Source organism: Etheostoma spectabile, chromosome 15, assembly GCF_008692095.1.
Source record: "Etheostoma spectabile isolate EspeVRDwgs_2016 chromosome 15, UIUC_Espe_1.0, whole genome shotgun sequence".
In the NCBI taxonomy this organism is placed as follows: domain Eukaryota; kingdom Metazoa; phylum Chordata; class Actinopteri; order Perciformes; family Percidae; genus Etheostoma; species Etheostoma spectabile.
Window position 1 is genome coordinate 27,841,455 of NC_045747.1, and position 19,427 is coordinate 27,860,881.

General features: G+C 40.4%; 1 protein-coding gene and 1 long non-coding RNA gene across 2 annotated transcripts in view; one reads left to right on the top strand and one right to left on the bottom strand.

The window, feature by feature from the left end:
- Positions 1-1,679: 1,679 nt before the first annotated feature.
- ccdc102a (coiled-coil domain containing 102A) overlaps positions 1,680-19,427 on the top strand; it is a gene marked incomplete in the record, with an annotated part of 104,233 nt that continues 86,485 nt past the window's right edge. Inside the window, 1 exon segment of the mRNA XM_032537675.1 lies at positions 1,680-2,078.
- On the bottom strand, positions 2,250-17,003 carry LOC116703082 (uncharacterized). Its single transcript, XR_004335334.1, has 3 exons — positions 16,872-17,003; positions 3,061-3,069; positions 2,250-2,259 (listed from the first exon to the last, which is right to left on the bottom strand). It is a non-coding gene; the product is annotated as an uncharacterized LOC116703082 (long non-coding RNA).

The window sequence follows — 19,427 nt, forward strand, 5'->3', positions numbered from 1 at the left end:
GGGGGGGGGGGGGGGGCACACGTTATGTCACGTCTCGGTTACCCCTCGGCATTGGGACATAACAGTGGTTTTGAAATCATGTTGAGTAAAAGTTGACTTATTCCAGTCTGTGATTATCCGTCAACATAATTTACTTTAATTTTAGTCAAAAATAATTCCTGAATTCTGCTTTTCTAATTCAAACACTAGGTATAATTTCCTATAAATGAGGTTTATTGACCATAAATTCCAAAAATAACTGTAAAACTAAACTTAATAAGTTAGTGTAACGTAGTGTTGAAAACGTCACAAAAAGTGACAGAAATTGGAAAAAAACGTCAACAGTGTTGAAAAAAGGGACAAAAATTTAAGAAAAAAGGTAAAGGCATTAATAAAAAAACAACAACAAAAATGGTGACTTTCAATTTTGATAGGAAGACAACACACTGGTCTCGGGTCCAGTTGTTAAAATGTCCCTATAAAGAAAGACCTTAATTTTAAAGACTGGTGCCAAAATGTCCAAAATAACAACGTAGTATTTCAGGGTAGAAAAACGACCCATTTCACACACAGGTTGGAGGAGTGGGGGGTTATTAGAGGCCTTCCAGCCCATGTCGTTGTGAGCTTTTAGGGCCGACCGGGGTCCTCGGCTTGCCATCAGGGGGAGCCAGGGTTCTGTTTTCTTTTGCATTTGTGAAACTCTTGTCATGGGTAATAGGACCTCATGAGGCTTAGCTGGTGTGATGTTTTTAGTTTAGCACTTCTCAAGGCCTACCAAACTAACTCCTGATTGGCTCAGCTTCCTAGATTATTGAGATATTTAGAATTTTTAGGCCTATATAGCCTGCCTTTTTCAGTTTAACAGCTGTTTAATTATTGACAGTATGACAGAGTATAGGACAATGGGCCCCTAAGCACAGACATGTAAAAGTATTTAAATACTTCACATGCTATACAAAATTCCCTGGGAAACCAGTTATATTTCCTTAAAGCAAAGTATACTCTGCCATCAAACATATAATTCTATAATTCAAGTGTGCATTTGCTGCTTTATGATGGAAGGATGATTATAAATAGAATATTGAATAATCACTATTGAAGGATCGGGATGATTTGACATCCCTTATTTTTAGTCCGTGATTTTCCAAGAAACGCTAAAAAATAGCCACTGTTTGTTAAATAATCAATTAGTTGATTGACAAAAAGTGTTTTTTTCTGAAAGATTTTTTTTTTTTTCAAATGAATTATTTAAGTCATTTTAAGCTAAAATGAAAAACATGACCCAGTTCCAGCTTCTCCAATGTGAGAATATGCTGCTTTTCCTTGTTTTCTATCATTATAAACTGAACGTCTTTGGGTTTTGGACTGCTGGTCTGCAAAACAAGACATCAGAAGACATTACCTTGGACGTTAGGAAACTGTGATGGAGACATTTTATGGACTAATCGTGTAATCATTGATAAAGAAAAACATATTTTATTAAGTTTAGAAAACTTTGCTTAACATGCTTTCAAATCTAGAATTTGATTGTCAGCATTAATATCCTCGGTAATTTCATTTCAAATGAATAATAATCATTACAGAAAATGATATCTGTTGTTTTCCACATGCTTTTAAATTGCAAAACACTTTTGTAATGTGTTTATATATCTATAAACTTTGTGTTGTTTCTGATAAAAGACCTTTGCTTTGATCTTCAGGATTAGGTAAAGTGAGTGAGACATGAGAGAGATCACATTCCACCAGGTCCTCTCCCGGTGCTGTAGTATTTCAACTGGGAGGTCTTCACTTGGCCAACCAATGAGCACACGGCCGTGTTGGAAACAGATCCCGATTGGCTCACAGCAGGGTATTCTTGTCACATCGATAGCCGATTGGTTGGACGAGATGTCCAAACGCTCGAGACCCTCCCGTTTTCTCCCCTTAGCGAGGACGACGTTTTCCATCTAGACCAGAGGGGGAAAAAAACAGCAAAAAGAGGGCAACCACCAGACCGTGGTTGGTCTGGGGAAAAAAACGGAACCTTTAGCTGCTTTACCGGGATAGAACACATATCTCAGGCGGAGATAGCTGCATTCTTCACCGGCTCTTCATTTACGGTACGTTACCCTTTGCTTTTGTTGTCATAGTGGCTGATAGTTTGACTGAGTACACCGCTTTGAGACACACTGGTGTCAAATGACACGAGCAATATCTTATTCTTCTCTTTTTAGCTCTCCATGTGCATCGGCTTTTTTTAGGGATATTAGCCTAATTGCAAAATAATAGACCTGTGACGTGCTTTGAAGTGATATGTCCATAGTTGCTTTATTCGTGATGTCTCCTGGTATGTTGGTAACATTGTTGCTGTGAGGAAAAGGGACTTAGACCGTGGAAGCCCCGGTGAAGTTTACACAGTGTTTGGTTTCCCCTTTGCTCAGTGGCTTTTTGAAATGTTTAACTCGTTTATGTAGACTTCTAACTACCTGCAATGTAAGGGAAATGACCAGAGAGTTCCAGAGCTTGTAGCAGGAGTTCCCAAAGTGGGCAAGCCCAGTGCTAGGCTATCCCTGATAGAGCAGATTGGCTTGTCCAGAAATGATGAATAGGCTATATGAATGGCAAAAGTTGCCGGACAACAGCATTTGGTAAAGATAGCTATACTGAGAAATACAGTTTTGTGGAGCTGATAAGCTAAATTTAGCTTGGTATCAACTCATTTGGTAATAGCTCGAATGCAACTCACGCACAATAGCTTTACAGGTTGATTAAATGTGAATATTTGATGGGCAAGGCAAGCCAAGGCAGCTTTATTTGTATAGCACATTTCAGCAACAGGGCAATTCAAAGTGATTTACACAAAATCAGTTAAACAGATAAAACACAAGTAAAAACAGTTAAAAATCATAAGCATTAAAAACCGGTAAAACACATGAATAGACAGTTAACAAATATGGGAAGGTATTGAGGATCATGGGGCTGTGAGGGGTATTTCTGCACCCCTGCATACATTGTCCTGAGGTTTCACATAGCAATCAGCACCATCTGTTGTGCCGCTTGGAGCTGCCTGCTTTGTTGGGGTGACAGTGGTAGTGCCCCTACCAGTCTGCCCTCTGCCCTCTCTTCCTTTCTGCCTTTCTGCCTCCATCCTCATGTCTCTCTCACACACCCATGTCCTCCATTTAACTCAATTCAGTTGCCCTTATTGGCCCTAAATGTTGAAAACAGTATCCATCCATGTGAATGACACACACACACACACACACACACACACACACACACACACACACACACACACACACACACACACACAGAGCAAACTGAAAGGGGACTTCTGTGTGTGGTTGTCATGGAAACAAAGAGTTTCTGAAGGCATAAGACTGAACAAGAGCCATGTGCTCCTGTTTCAGACACCATGTCTGATCTGTGTGTGTGTGTGTGTGTGGGGGGGGGGGTTTATGGTTGGCTACTGGAAGGTTACTAAATGACAAAATTATCTATCGGACTGAATAGGACTGCGGATTTTGGTATCCGCTGCTCTCTGGTGCTCTGAAACACACGTTACAAGAAAGAGAAGCATCGCTGCACATGATGCTAGTTAAGATTACACAGCAGGTAACGTTAGCTTACTGTTAGCTAGTAGCTGGCTTAAACACGATTAAAATGCTAACAGCATATTTAACGTGTGTCTGTACTTCACTAGAAATGACTCCAACAGCAAGACGTCCATCAGTCTGCAGCTAAAGACACATAGGAGACTAGCTGCACTTTGAGACAGCATGGACACTGCTGGAGAAACGACACCAACCGGACTTAATGTTGCTTTCACTTGCAACTCCTAAGCTCATGGTGCATTCAAAGTGCACCATGCAGTGTATTATAAAGTACCCTTTTTGCCATCTAGTGGTTCTTCTTTTTGTCGTTTAACAGCAGTTGACTGGTGAAATCAGCTATTGTTAACACATTTTTTTTATAAATCATTTAAATTTGATCATATGGCCTTAGCATTAAACTAGCCATTCTTTAATTCCACCGACTATCATTTTCTGCTCTTTTATTTTTTTGGAAGCATCAATAGATCTGGGCAAAATATATATTGTATCGATATTGAGATATGAGACTAGATATTGTCTTAGGTCTTGGATATTGTAATATTGTAATATGGCATAAGTGTTGTTTTTACCTGGTTTTAAAGGATGCATTACAGTAAAGTTGAGTCATTTTCTGAACCTACCAGATTGTTGTCTTTATATCCACATTACTGATGATTATTTATCAAAAATCTCATTGTGTAAATTTTTTGTGAATGCGCCAATAGTCAACAATACAATATCGTGGTATTTTGTCAAACATATTGTGATAATTGATTTTCTCCACATCGCCCAGCCCTAAGTATCAGTTCAGGCACATTTTAAAAAGCTTTAGCACCGGTATTGTAAAAACCCAAGTTATACTCAACCCTATGTGTGGTAGCATCATAGAATGATTTTTATATTTTAAAAAATAAGGTCTTTAGGATATACTAGTTATATGTAACTAGGCTCCACTGATTGCATACAGTAAACACTGGACATACTAAAAAGGGGACAAACAATGAAGCAAAGTACTGCTGTTGAGAACTAATGAGCCAGTACATTGAATAAAAACTGTTGGTAAGGGTTGGTTACTGTGGTTTGAGAAACTAAGCTGCCTTTTTTAAGGTCATTATTTTATTCTTGTGTCACTATTAGAAGTGAAAAAAATTAAAGAATAGTCGTCAGCACCCATGGGGGTGCCTTCCAGTTGCTTGTTTGGTCCAACCAACTGTACAAATCCCAAAGACAAAGATTTGTTATTATTTGGCATTTTTGATCAATAAATGACAATTTATTTCAAAACCATTCTTGAATTATATAATTATGTAATAAACTGCACATTTCAACAATAAACTTTTATTATTTTATTGTTTCAGCGATATACCGGTTTTATAAGTACACCGTGATATAAAAAGTGATGGTTATCAGACTGTGAACATTTGCTTATCCATGGTTTTGATATTTTTTTAATTGATTTTCTAAAGAGACTTTTTATACATGCTTCCATAAAAAACAGTTTTGAGTGTCAATCATGATGAAACGTCCGTTGAACCAAATAATTTCTTCAATCCAACGGTCATTGTTACTGTTAATAGTAATGACATTAACAATAATTGTGCAGTACTGTTTAACCTGAGACCGTGATATAAAATAATAATAAATCTCATACCGTTGCGACTCTACGGCATAGTTGAGTTGCTATGGTAGGGCTGGGTGTTAAATATCAATACTTTACCGACTAGGTATGTAAGTTGGCGTCAAAGTCTTGTTTACTTATTGTTTGACCAGACGCTTACTGATTTTAAATATTCATTTTGGTTCTTTTTCAGTGTTTTATTCACATTTGGCAAATATGGTTCGGTCTGTTCTTTCCAGTTTGTGTCCTGTGTGTCAATCCAGCAGAGCCTTTGTTTGTCTGTCTTCCTGTGTGGGATATCAACATCCTCTCATTTGTCGCTCCGCCCGCTGAAACTCAGGCCAAACCAAAGTCTTTCTACTTCCTCACTCTGCTCCAACACATCTCTATGTCTAGGGCTGGGCATCGGCCATATTTCTCCAACGGAATACAATCTAAGATCAAGTAGATACATACCGTATGATGTTCTACCAAGTAAAACAGAGTTTGGCAATACTGCTTTTAGTTACAGTGCTCCTACTTCATCAAATGAGTTGCAAAATCAGCTAAAACTGCAGGGTCTTATTTCACGTACTGAATTCAAGTCCTACCTAAATCAAATATATCAACGTGTCTGCGCTTGTTTTTAAAATGGGACTTTTCTGTTTTTATTTCTTATTCCTGTCCATCCCTGTCTGTCTGTAACTTGTTGTCTGTTAAAGTGTATTTTCTATGTGCTGCCTTTATGGCCAGGGCTCACTTATAAAAGAGATTGTAATCTCAATGTGATTCTTTTCCCTGGTTAAATTAAAAAAATTCAATCATCAATTAGATTAGGGGAATTTCATCTACAATACCAATTGAGCTTGGATGTATAGGAGATTCTCAGAGAACTTCTGCTGTAGCAAAAAGCAACCCTCAGATTTTTTTAGAATGCATCAGCTTAATGTTTAAATTGAGACTTGACCCCCCCCCCTCAATAAAAGTTTGTTTTAAAGTGCTGTTCTACTTAACAGGACTAACATGGCAGTATTTGAAAAGGCATGTATTAGAAGATTGGTTCCAGGATTTTATTAATCGATATCAGATCACTCGAACAACGATTGGTTTTAACTGGAGAATCGATTACTTTAAACCAGCCCTAGCCTGGCTCCGCCCTACTACCTACTCCCGCTCGATTTTCAATTTCCTTTCGTACTCTGTCTGGGTTTGCGGTATATTTGCGGGTTTTCTCCGGCCAAACATTTGGCGGTCCAATCAGCGAAGAGAGGGAGTGGCTGAGAACAATGACGTTGTGGCAACGCTGCCGAATAGAGAGAGAACAATCTTTGCTTAGTCTTGTTGGTGGCCATGATGTTGTGGCTCTCCTCCCCATGGGGTTCGGGAAAAGTTAGATTTTCCAGCTCGCTCCGTAAGTGGGGAAAGAGTTAGCTAAGGCTAACGTTAGTGATGCTAAGCCGATGTCACAACCAAACATTAGCGATTGGTTATGTTAGATCCAATAGTTTTAAACTTCAACAGAGTACCCACCCTCAAGGAAGTTAACACCTGTCAATGGAGAGGGGCCAGACCCTCTGGACAAATGAAATGGACCAGAGTCTGGTAGGACCAGGCCAATGGACCAGAGTCTGGTAGGACCAGGCCAATGGACCAGAGTCTGGTAGGACCAGGCCAATGGACCAGAGTCTGGTAGGACCAGGCCAATGGACCAGAGTCTGGTAGGACCAGGCCAATGGACCAGAGTCTGGAAGGACCAGGCCAATGGACCAGAGTCTGGTAGGACCAGGCCAATGGACCAGAGTCTGGTAGGACCAGGCCAATGGACCAGTGTCTGGTAGGACCAGGCTACTATCTCGGCCCCATCACTTATCTATGTCCGCTTAAACTGTTTCTTTACGTCTGCGAGTAAAATAAAGTGCATTTGACTTACAATAAGACCAACTTTGACTTTAGAGGACTGTAACACTGTGGTAAGAATGCTGTCGTGTTTGTTTTTGTGCAGTTGGGAGCAGTTGGTATGTAGCTGACAGCCTGTGTGCCAGGCCGACAGTGTACCTTCACTCGTTCCTTCCGGCTGCTTAAACACATTCCAATCCCCTCGCACTGTTTACTTTCCTCTCAGCATCTCCCGTCTACTTTGCTCCCTTTCTCTTTGTTCCTGTCTAAACTCTCTCAGTTCACACGCTTGGCCCTTTCTGTCTCTTAACTTCCCAATCTGTTTCTCCTTTCCTCTCTCTGTGTTTTTCTCTCCATCTCAGTGACTGTCAGGCCTCTCGAAGGTCTTGGAAGTCAAGCTGTTGTCAGCATGGGCTGTGCAGAAGCATCACGGACAAACTCGCAGGCTAAGCCAGCATTATAATTAGGATGTTGGCAAGGTGTGATCGGGGAAAAAAAAATTCCAAGGATGTGTCAAGAAGTTTTTTTCTAGGTTTAAATGAAAATGCTGGCTTATGTTTTATCTGCATCAAAGAAGCACAGAGGTTCTGATACCTGTGACAAAATCCCAACCAGATAACAGATTTTGGGTTGGGTTTAAATTATTTTCAAACTTATGTTAAGGTTTTCTTTTTCTCTCTCTGACTGTGCCAGTTTTTGCGTGAGGTGACAGTGCTACCTAATTGATTGACTATAAGTCACACACTCTGCAGTGTAGCTACTGTTAGTTACCCAGTTGAAACCCTGAGGTTTGACTGGTAACGTGAAGGGTTATCAAACTCCAAACAGAAGCAGGCCAAGAGCGCTGCAATGTGAGTGTAGGTAGTGTTTTATTCTTGGAGGGAGTGTTTCCATCTGAGTGAAAGAGAGTGGAAGTGTGTGTCTATGTTTAGCTGTTTGTTTAGGCCTTGGTAATTATGGCTGGCAGCAGAGTTTGAGTTAGAGCAAGCAGAGGAATGTCTTTGGTCTACTCCTGTCACTCCTGTGTGTGTGTGTGTGTGTGTGTGTGTGTGTGTGTGTGTGTGTGTCAGTCAGGGCTTTGTGCATTGACTGTAGAAGTGAAATCCAAGCATCTAAACCCTACCCCTCCACGTTAGCGTATGGGACATCATTATTTTATTTACCAAAGATAGTTTCTGTCATTTAAAGTAGTTATGATAATTGATGTTTGTTCAAATGATCCTTTTTCTGATCAGTTTGGCTTTTATTTATTTGATGCTATAAAAACTATGAAAACTTTGGGCTGATACGATAATGGATTTTAACGTTGGCAGTTAGACAGAAAAAATCATTGCATGTTCACATAGGTTGTCAACAAATTAAAAGTCATCTAATCCCCTAAAAAATTGCGTGCACCAAGTCTCCCAAAATCCTAGGGAAAACACTGTAGTGTACTAAATGTACTCATGAAAGTACTTTTTTTTTTTTTCCAATGCATTTTCAAGTATGCATTTTGGACGAATTGTTTGCATGACACGTGTGTGACTTTTTTGAAAATGGCTGACATCTGCCAAGCAAGCATTGACCTCTGAATTCCTAAACACACACACACACACACACACACACACACACACACACACACACACACACACACACACACACACACACACACACACATACTTGCACACATTCATTCCCTTTCCTCGCTCCTTAACTTCGAAGAAGCCATAACTTACCCTGTAACACACTCATACACACGTCATAAACACACATGGATATAAGCACACACAGCCTTCCTGTATGGGTGGAACCACCGGATGACATCATTGGCTGCATCTGGTGGCCTCTTAGTGATCTGTCTTCCAGATGTAGAGAGCAGGAGCAGCAGATGGCCCTGTGTGGAGCCACTGACCGTTGGGGTCACCGCTATCCTGTTTTTGAGCCTTGTTTTGGTTGAACAGAGAGACATATTTATATGTTCTCTTTACTGATATTTGGAGTAGATAGTCAATGTTTTGCCAAAATATTACGCAAATTGAAGGTATTTAAATTTTTTTGTCAGTAAGGTTGCAACTAAGTCTCCATTCAGACAGCCTGCGTTGGCCGTCAGACTGTGCGACAATAACGCAGGTCTTTCCATTCATTTTGAATAAGGGTAGTACGTTAAGGCTGGGTTATGCCGCAGGGCGGAAGCGCAAAAAGGTGAAAAGTTGAGACTGACTCATCTTTTGGAGAAACCCAACCCGATGTCACGCTGCGATGGCTAATCATGTAACCGGAGATCAGACTTGTTGGTGTGTTTTGAGGCAATGTGAGAGTCCCGTAAAGGAAACGGGAAACATCACTGCCTCTATCTATGCCACAAAAAAGCACTGAACTGCCCTGGAGTATGTGTAACGGCTGGCAAACAAGAACTGTTGTGAAGAACACAACAGGACGTCACACAAATGGGCCATTTAAGTGACACTCCCACAACCGCACAACCTGCGGAAAATAGCAAAATCACTTTTTTTTTTTTTAATCTGAATCGGCATTAACAAGTATTTTGTGCTAATTATTTTCATTTAAGTAATGGTCTGTAAATCATGAACAATATACCTATTGCAATTTTCTGGAGTTGTATGTGTGGTTTAGATTGGACAGTCATGATAGATGGTGGGTGGTGGCGCAGTGGATATAACACATGCCCCGGGTTCAATTCCCACTGCGATACATCAACCAGTGTGTCACTGAGCAAGGCCCTTAAACCCCTAGTTGCTCCAGAGGCATGTGACCTCTTACATATATAGTAATTGTAGGTTGCTTTGGAGAAAAGCGTCAGTTAAATGACATGTAATGTAGATGCCAACACTTTCATTGGCTGATGACACCAAGTCAGTTCAAGCATCCCTAATTGAATAAATCTCTATCCTGATGAAGCAGCCCTTCAAAAAGCTTTTTGGATGTACTCAAATTGAGTACTCAAGCTTGTTAAATCTTTGGCCGTGGTTCGTGGGTAAAGTCTTTCACATTTATACTGGCTGTAATATTGCAGGCCTGACTGTGGACTTTATACAGATGACGGATACAGAAATGGCCTACACTGCATTTTCGGTGGATATATTTCTGGACTCTTTATTGGAGTCCATTCCCTCTCAGACTCAACCAGATAATGGTATTTTGGCGCCAGCATGGCCGGTCCTGCTGTGTAGAACTGAGCCTGTAAAACTGGTCTGCTTCCTTTTTACAATCTCTATACATTTTTAATTTGTCTATATGTGTGCAGTAGGCCCGCATGTAACGAGACGAGCGTTAGAAGCTGTGTTTGAGGTCGGCCTCTTAAATTCAACTCATAGATTGCATGTGTCATATGGACATTGTACATCTTTAAATGTCCATGTTTCTGAGCTCTTAGATGTCCCAAAACAATTCTATGAATCGGAATCAGGGCCAATCTGGGTGTATTTTAAAGGTCCCATGGCATGAAAATTTCCCTTCATGAGGAATTTTAACATTAATATGCATTCCCTCAGCCTGCCTATGGTCCCCCAGTGGCTAGAAATTGTGATAGGTGTAAACTGAGCCCTGGGTATCCTGCTCTGCCTTTTGAGAAAAAAAAAGCTCAGATGGGCCAAGAGAAATCTTGCCCCTTATGACCTCATAAGGGGCAAGGTTACCTCCCCTTTCTATGCTTTGCCCACCCAGAGAATATGACCCACCCATGAGAGACATCATGGCTTTCAAACGAGCAGAGTGGCAGTTGGTCAAGGCCACATTCCCAGCCTCCCAGTGGGACAAGCTGGTTTTAGCCAAGGCCAAAGGGGAAGAAGGCCAAATTACAGATGTTGACTCCCGGCTTTCAAAACCGACCATCACTGCGGCTCGTTTGGAATATGATCTCTTATTTTCTGAAAAGTTTCTGAAAACCTTTTCGTGGAGAAATAAGCTGCTGTTGCTGAATCTTTCTTCACTTCCCATCGACAACGGTCAAGTTTGGAGACTTTTGTGAGTTTTTGAGGGTGGTGAGTCAAGCTGCCCGCTCCTCATTTACATAAAGTAGCCTGCAGCAGATGGCCAATGTTAAAGGACTCAGATTGGGATCGGGGCCAGAAAAAAAAAAACATCCCCACTTTAAGTACTTTTCAGTGATTTTTTTTTTTTCATGTTTTGAGCACTGATGAGGATTTTGAGGAATGTTTTCCCTATGTTTGTGGAAAACCTGGGGGCATGTAATTTGCGTGGGGTTAATGGGTCCTTACTACAAGAAAATTGTATGTTTTTCAATAAAAGAAATATGTAATTTCACATATTTTGGACCATTATTGTTAGGATATCTTTGTCTAAAACTTTGGAACAGCTAGAGCAGATAATAAATAAATAAATAACACTCAACTCTTATGGACAAAACTTGATAAATAAGGCAAACTAGAATCATTAGATCTGAGAAAAGTACTTCAGTTACGTTCATTTGGCTAAGGGAAAACCCTGGAATAGCTTTGATCTGTAGCCATACCCATGGGACAGCATGGTGTGTCGGTGTGTGGGTGTGTGTGTACCCGCCTCCCACCTGGGGTCACAGACAGATTGACTCGGCTTTAACGCTCAATTACCTCTGCTGTTACTCAGACAACAGCCAACACAAATGATTCCATTGAGTATCTGGATCACACACACACACAGAAAGATCAGATCAACTTTTGTAATCCATTTCTGCTCCCGTAACATATGTCTTTTAAAGTGGCTCCGTATCGCAGTCTTTATGGTTTTAACCAGTGCACCACGTGGGTTCATCCTGTCTGAGTCTGCGCAGGGCTATTATGGGAAAATGAAAATGAGCAGCAAAATACTTTTAGTAACCTGAAACTAAATAAAAACTTAAACTCAAACTACATTGCCAGGTTAAATTTTTTTTATAATAATAAAAAAGAATGTAAAAAGGGGGACAGCATGACTTAATTTCCACACAACTCCACTCTAGACAGAATACCCACTGATCTGAGTGGTTGGCTGATCTTTAAATGCAATATCTGCATAGCCCATTATCAGCAACCATTCACCCAATGTTCCAAAGGCAAATTCTGTTCACTAATCATTTTAAAAAACTAAGTAGAAAAATATTGGAGAACCCTTTTGCAATTATGTCAGCACATAATGTAATCTGACAACTGCTGCCCTGGTTAAAAAAACAATGCAACTGATCTCAGCTGATGTATTGTGTCTAAAGAAATTAGGATGTTGCATTGTTTTATTACAGGAAAGTCACTTATTAGAAGGAAAACATAAAAAGGGATGTAGCAATCTTAATAAGACACCGCTTTTTCTTTAGAAAAAGTCATCTTGGACAAACTGGGTAGGTTTGTTATGGTAGTAAGCACAATAGGGGAGTAGGGTTGGGTACAGTTTTTTTTGTTTTTTTTTCGATAGCGGTGCTAAAACGACACTTTTTTACAACGGTGCCAGTGCTTGAACCAATACTAAAAGGGTATTTTACAATAACTTTGAATGCACCTGTCTGTCTGTGTTGTTTTTCAGACAACGGCAGCTGCACACTGCTTAACGTCCTGGTGTCGGAATCCTCTCCAGTGAAACACAGACGCCCTTCACACTGGTTAGCTGTCAGCATTTTAACCCCGTTTAATCCAGCTGCTAGCTAACGCTAGGCTAACGTTCCCTGTTGTCAAGTGAAGTGTTAACTAGCATCACATGCAGTGATGCTTCTGTTGCCTCTAAGGTCTGTCTCAGAGCATCAGAGAGCAGCGCAAAAGGCATTTAAGTGGCACCGAAATGAGGCACTGAAATCTGCTTTGTGTCACGACCTGGCTCTCGGACCGTGACAAATATGGAGACGCACCACATATCACAGTGTAACAAAAGTAATTTATTAACATAAACTAGAAACAATACGCCTCCGCTGACGGGGATGTGGAAACAGAGACTCTCAGCCATTCAGCACTAGTACCAGGTTTTTAAGCAATCAGCACACACTGGGGCCCTCAGGTGTCCACGATTAACCTAATTAGGAAAGCAAAGAAGCAAAGAAGAGTGGCACAGGGGCCGTAACATTTGGGATTCGGTCCGGTATTAGCACCGGGTTTTGCTACTCAGCTCCATATCGGAGGTAGAAGTGACTATTTTAAACTTGCATGTCCCGAATGACTCGGATTAGAATTTAGAGAAATTGCAAATATCATTGCCGATAATGCCAAGGGAATGATAGTAATGGGGGGGGGAGATTGCAATGCTGTACAAGATGGCAAGGCGGACAAAACTAAGAAAACCAAACAACAAAATTATATGATTTCAGAGCTAGGACTTGTTGACCCTTAGAGAGCCAACCACCCCAAAAGGAAAGGACTTTCGTTTTTTTTTTTCTCCATTGTTCACGATAGTTACTCCAGGATTTATTACTTACTGACTCTCCCGACAGCATATGTATAAGGCAATAGATTCCCATATTATACCAAGAACCCTGAGTGACCATTCGCCTGTCATGTTAAAAATAGATCTAGATAAAGAAAACTTCTTCCGATACTGGAGATACACCTCGTTACTGACTGATACAGCAACAGCGCAAGATTTGAAACAGAATCTCAGATAGCACAGAGACAGAAATACGGGAGGCCGTGAAAATACTAAAAAACAACAAATCTCCAGGGTTAGACGGACTCCCTGGAGAATTTTATAAATGCTTTATAGACGACCTAGTGCCAATTGGTTAACGTTTTTAACCACGCCCGCTCCAAAAACGACCCACCAACTACTTGGTCATATCAGTGATCCACAGTCAATTCCCAAAAAAGGAAGCGGAAACCTTTTTTCTCTGGCAAATTATAACTGTCATTTTTCTCATTTTTGTGCAATTTCAAAGACAAATTGCATAATCGATGAATCAATAAAAGATCCGGAGATCATTCCACACAGGCAGGTATCATTTTGGCAAAACGCTGCACCCTCAACTCATAAAGTGTGCTCAGTGCATCAGCAGTAAAAAAAATACATAGAAAAACATTTCTCTGCACAAATTGTAGCAGTGTTAACTCATAACCGAGAATATGTTATGTTAAGTGAATTATATTTTCCATAAATATAAAGCAGCCAACTAGACACGTGAGCTCTGTTTCCTTCCACATGTAAAATGTAAATTCTCCCAGTTTACAGTGATTGATGTACCCTTCCTTTCTTCCGCGTCTTACAGTTAACAAGACAGCAAGGCATGGGAGGCATAATTGGCATAATTGGAATCCGCGGCTGCCTGCAGGGATTTCAAAGCTCCAGTGCAGACTCAGGACGCCTGACTAGGCGACTATGAGACAACTCACAGTTTCAGAAATGGTAATATTATGCTAGAAAATGAAGAGCAAAGACAAATATTAGTATGTTTATCCAGTCGTGGAGATCCACAAAAGCCAGTGAAGTTGAATTGTAACCTAAAAACTTAGTGTTGTAGTCAAGACTAAGTCATCACCAAGACCAAGTCCAAGGCAGGGCGAGTCCTACACTGCATGCCATGATAAAATGCGGGAAATGCTAACCATAGACACTTCTCAAATTGGTCTGAAAAATCCCACATTAAACCAACAAAGATTCTTCTTCATTCACTTCTTTGAAATAATATTCAGAGTTCTCTTTGCCTGAGACCGAGACAAGGCCGAGTGAAAATGCATCAAACTGGAGTTGTGATTGGAATCCGGCTGGAATCATCGTGACTGGCTGACAGTCCGAGTGTGATGTGAATGCTAACAGCTGTTGCCTGTGATGTATGACTCAGGCCCGACCTTTCTGCCTCACCTGCCCCGACGCTTCATTACCCTTAAAGCGGTGTGTAATTAATGAGTCTTTAGTGAGCCCTTACACACTCGTGCCCTCTCAGCATGACAGCAGACTCTGGGTTTCTACCCCCTGTAATAACTCCCTTAACTTCCTGTTTGACTCAAAGCTTACCTATTGAGTTTTGCTAATGATATATCCTCAGCACTGGATACAGGCAATATTTTAATATGTGCGCATTACAGGACAGCGAATTACACAGAAACTCCCTATAAGGGCCATACAGCGTGTGTGCTTTTGCTAACTGTCAAAGCACCACAACACTATCTGAAAAACAGAGTCGGACAGTAGTCGGACAGCGCTGTGGAGGAAGGGCCTGGATAGTCCACACAGCATTCCCGGATGGGAGAAAAACGTGCTCTGGTTTATTGGCATTTCTTTAAACCAATCACAATCGCCCTGGGCGATGCTAACTCCCAATTTCCACACGTCTGTGGATCTGACCCACACGTTTAAAGCGACACAGACACAGAAACGGTCCGGATGAAGATCTGCAATCACACAAAAGCATCCTTCCATGCACCTCCTTCCCTCAGAGGTTTTATTTGTGCTGTAGAACAGAACCAATATGAAACCCAAAAATGAATCAGAAAATAACGTTTTCTTAGTCTGAGTCACTGCTTGTGTTTGACTCTCCTTCTCTTCTTTCTTCTCTTTCTTGATGGTTAAAATTGTTGTCTCATTAAGAAAATACATTTTCCTTCCTTGTTTTATTCACCTTTTTCTGAATTAAGTTTGTAGTGCCTGCTGGTGACTATATACTGATTAGATTCACAGACAGTTATTTCACACCGACAATATCTGTTGTAGAGGAAAATACAATTCAGCCAGCATTCCTTTTTTTGTCCAGTGATAGATTGCTCCAGTATATTTTGTAGATTCCTATTAAGACAATGCATTTTTCATTTAGCCTATATTTACTATTGTTTCCTGGTTGTAGGAGTAGAAGTGTGTGTGTTCATGTGTTGCAGCTGTACATTTTCAATCTGGGAAGGAAACCCTGTCTTTGCATTTAATTTGAATCAACAATCTGTTTTAATATCAGAGCTTGTGAAAAGGGGCTTTGACTTAAAACTGAACATTTAGCCGAAAAATATAGAGGGGTGTGTGTGTGGGGGTGTGTGTGTGTGGAAGTTCTTTAAGTTGCTGCATAAGCTCCCATGTGTCTGTGTGTTGCAGTGTAAGCTCGTTTGGCTGATTTGCCTTCATTTAAAAAGTGGTTTGATCCCCATTAGGGCCTGTTAACCCGCTCTATCCCTTTGTGCCCACTGAGCTTTGTGTCACACAGGCTGTGAACTCTGCTTCCTTGAGGGAAAAGATTAGAGCCAGACAAATTCCTGGTCATCTCAGGCTAATCAGACAGTATTAGACCAGAGTCACCAGTCACCATTCCAGCTGAGGCAAAGTTTGCCTGTTTGTCTCATCCACAGACACACTGTTAAATGTCAGTCACATGCCCGTAGGGTTTATTTGTAAGAGCATGTTCCACTTTTGGAGCTTTTTAAAAAAAGTTAATTAGATTTAGACAAAGGGATGGAAAAAAAAGTTTTCATAGCCCATGCCAATATGACATTAAGGTAGTATTATTAAAGGTGGTATTTAAAGATTGTATCAAGAATGTACTGTTGGATCTTAACATCTTAACATAGTATCATTGTAATGCACAACACTCATCAAGTTATCATTATAAGCTTTTTGAAGCAATTGTAAGCTTCAACTGTAAAGGACCATGCCACTTGTTTAGCTCATTTAAAACGATGAATGAATGATGAACTTAATGCTGGGCAATATATTGTTGTTATATTGGTATTGCTATATCGGTCACTTTCTAATACTCACTATTTAGCATGTTTATCAACGCCGTTTGGCCTCCATTGACTTTCACTACCTTGCAATTACGTGTGAATTTATGCTGTAGCAAGTAGTGTTAAACACTGGACTTTCACCCAGGAGACCGGGGATCATGTCCCGTGTGTCACATTTCCTAAACTCAACCACCGCTTTCTTCTCGCAGTAACACACGAAGTGGTGTATATGTTTACGTCCGCTGTATACAGCGCAGACATACAGGCAGATGGCTCAAAATGCGAACAGATAACACGCCACTTGGCTTAAGAAAGTGGGAGTGTATGTTTACGCGAAGTCATGATATCATGTTGTATTTGTAATAGACGATGCAACATACATTTAGCAAGGCTGGAGAGGTCTGCACCTTCTAGAACCTAAAAAGTTAAATGGGAGTTGTGAGAGTACATTTGTTGGCCCTAAAAACCAAAACAATGAGCTAAAAGAGGCTAAATCACTGTGAAGCTGAGGGGCGCTGCATAGTTGGCTGATAACTCTCTGCATATTTAATCCTGCACTAATGTCAAAGTCTAACACAAAGCAAGGACTGGAAGTAGGAGTACAATTGAATGGAACTCAGACTATTCAGTATACCTGTGCCATTTTGACAGCGAGTGTGGAAGTTTTATTGTGAAGGTGTAACCTCCTACTCGCTCTTTCGTCTTCGAATGCACTGCTTTGCCTTGCTATCACTTTCCATCTCCCTCCTGGAATTTCATCATCTTTACCTCAGCAACTTCTGTGATAAAGAAGAGAAAGAGCTGCATCCTCCATCTATTTACCTAATGGTGCATTATGCAAACCCCTCTTAGCTTTTGCTTTGAAGCCGCTGTACCCTGCAGAAACGCACCTTTTTTTAGCTCTGCTTTCTCAACGTCTGAGGCGTAAAGTAACATCCCATAATAATGATGATAAAGGCAGCCAACAGTCTTCAACAGGGCGTGTTTTTAGCCTCATAACATGTTCAAAATGTCATTAAAAGTGGCTACCCATGTAAAGTGATTCCTTCCTAGTGAACAAAGTTTTTTCAGGAGAGGTTTTATCACAGCTACTTTAAATGGCCGCGGTACATAACCTGTTAATAGAGACATATTGATTATATCTAGTGATGGAGTGTTAACCGCAGGTAGCACAGGTAGATGGCTTAGCTGAAGACATCTTAGACATTAATTGTTGAAGGACTATAGGATAGAAGCAGTCCAAGTATATGTCAGAGCTTATCGTTCTCTCTAGTGCTACTGGTTTAAAGGTAACTCATTAGAAATTGAGGGCAAAGGTGACTCATTTTATCTCTAATTATTATAATTTTATCATTAAAGAAGCTCATAAAGTCGTCACTTCTCATAGCTATAGGAATAGATGGCTCAATAGAGCTGTGGCTATCTGTCAGCCTGGCTACAGTGCTGAAAAGAAACCTTGGGTTGTTCTTATTTTCTTCTATTATTGATGAGTAATGGTCTGGTCTGGCATTTCTGAGGGCCTTCCTATGCATTTTCAGACTGTCTTGCCATTCCAGTTTGGTGGAAGGCCATTTACTTTTAAGTTTTCGCGAGATTTGTTTTAATTTGCGAGTTTGGGAGTTATTCCAAGGTGCTAGTTTCCTTTACCTCATTGTCTTCTTTTTGAGTGAAGAAACAGAGTCTAAAGTGATCTGTGGGCAGGTCGTAGCACCATCTACAAATTTCTCAATTTGGGAGGGATTAAAGTTAACATAAAGGTCCTCTGTTATATTAATAACATTAAAGGAATTAAATTAAAAGCTGTTGGAATATCTACCCTAAATTTAGCTACAGCGCTGTCAGATAGGCATCTAGTGTAGAAGCTTTTATTTACTTTACTATAGTCAGGTAGTAAGGATTAGAGAATTGTCTCATAATAAAGGATTCTGCGTAAATACTATTCCATTTTAAATTTTGATGCCAAATGTCAGCACATGGTCGGGGTGTGTTTAAAACAGTGAGTGGCCTTATGCACATGCTGACTGAAACCAATTTAATCTAGCAGTGAGTTGAAAGCAGTACTAAGGCTATAGTTCACATGGATATTAAAATCAACTACAATAAGTACTTTGTCTGATTTAAGGACTACACCTGATAAAAACTCTAAATATTCAGTAAAAAAAAAAAAATTCAGAATATGGTCCTGGAGCTCAGTAAATAACAACAAATATAATTGGCTGTAACGTTTTCCATGATGGGTGTTGAAGATTAAGAACAAGGCTCTCAAACAAGTTCAAATTTAGTTTAGGTTTAGGATTAATTAATAAGCTTGAATCAAAGATGGCTGCAACGTTCCCCCCCCCCCCCCCCCCCCCTCGGCCTGAGCCAATAGGACTTTGAGTGTTATTATGACTGGGAGGAGTGGCTTCATTTAGACTAACATATTCTTCATGGCCCAGCCATGTTTCAGTAACATATAATTTATTAATTTGGTTATCTGATATCTGATCATTTACTAGTACTGCTTTAGAAGACAGAGATCTAATATTTAATAGTATGTTTAAACATGTTCGGGATCACTGTACCGCTGACGTGACGGGTTTCCAAATATTTTCTTCCGTCATAAATTGCAAGCATTAAACCGTCATAAACACGCTAATGCCATACATCATTTGAAAGCTTAAAGTCTCATGATTCCATCGAGCCCACACACAAAGCTGGTGGTTATAATCATGTTCTGAAGTAAAGAAAGACTAGAGTCTAATCGAGTGTGTTTTCCTACCTGTCTCCTCGTGTCTTTAATCACAGCGGTGA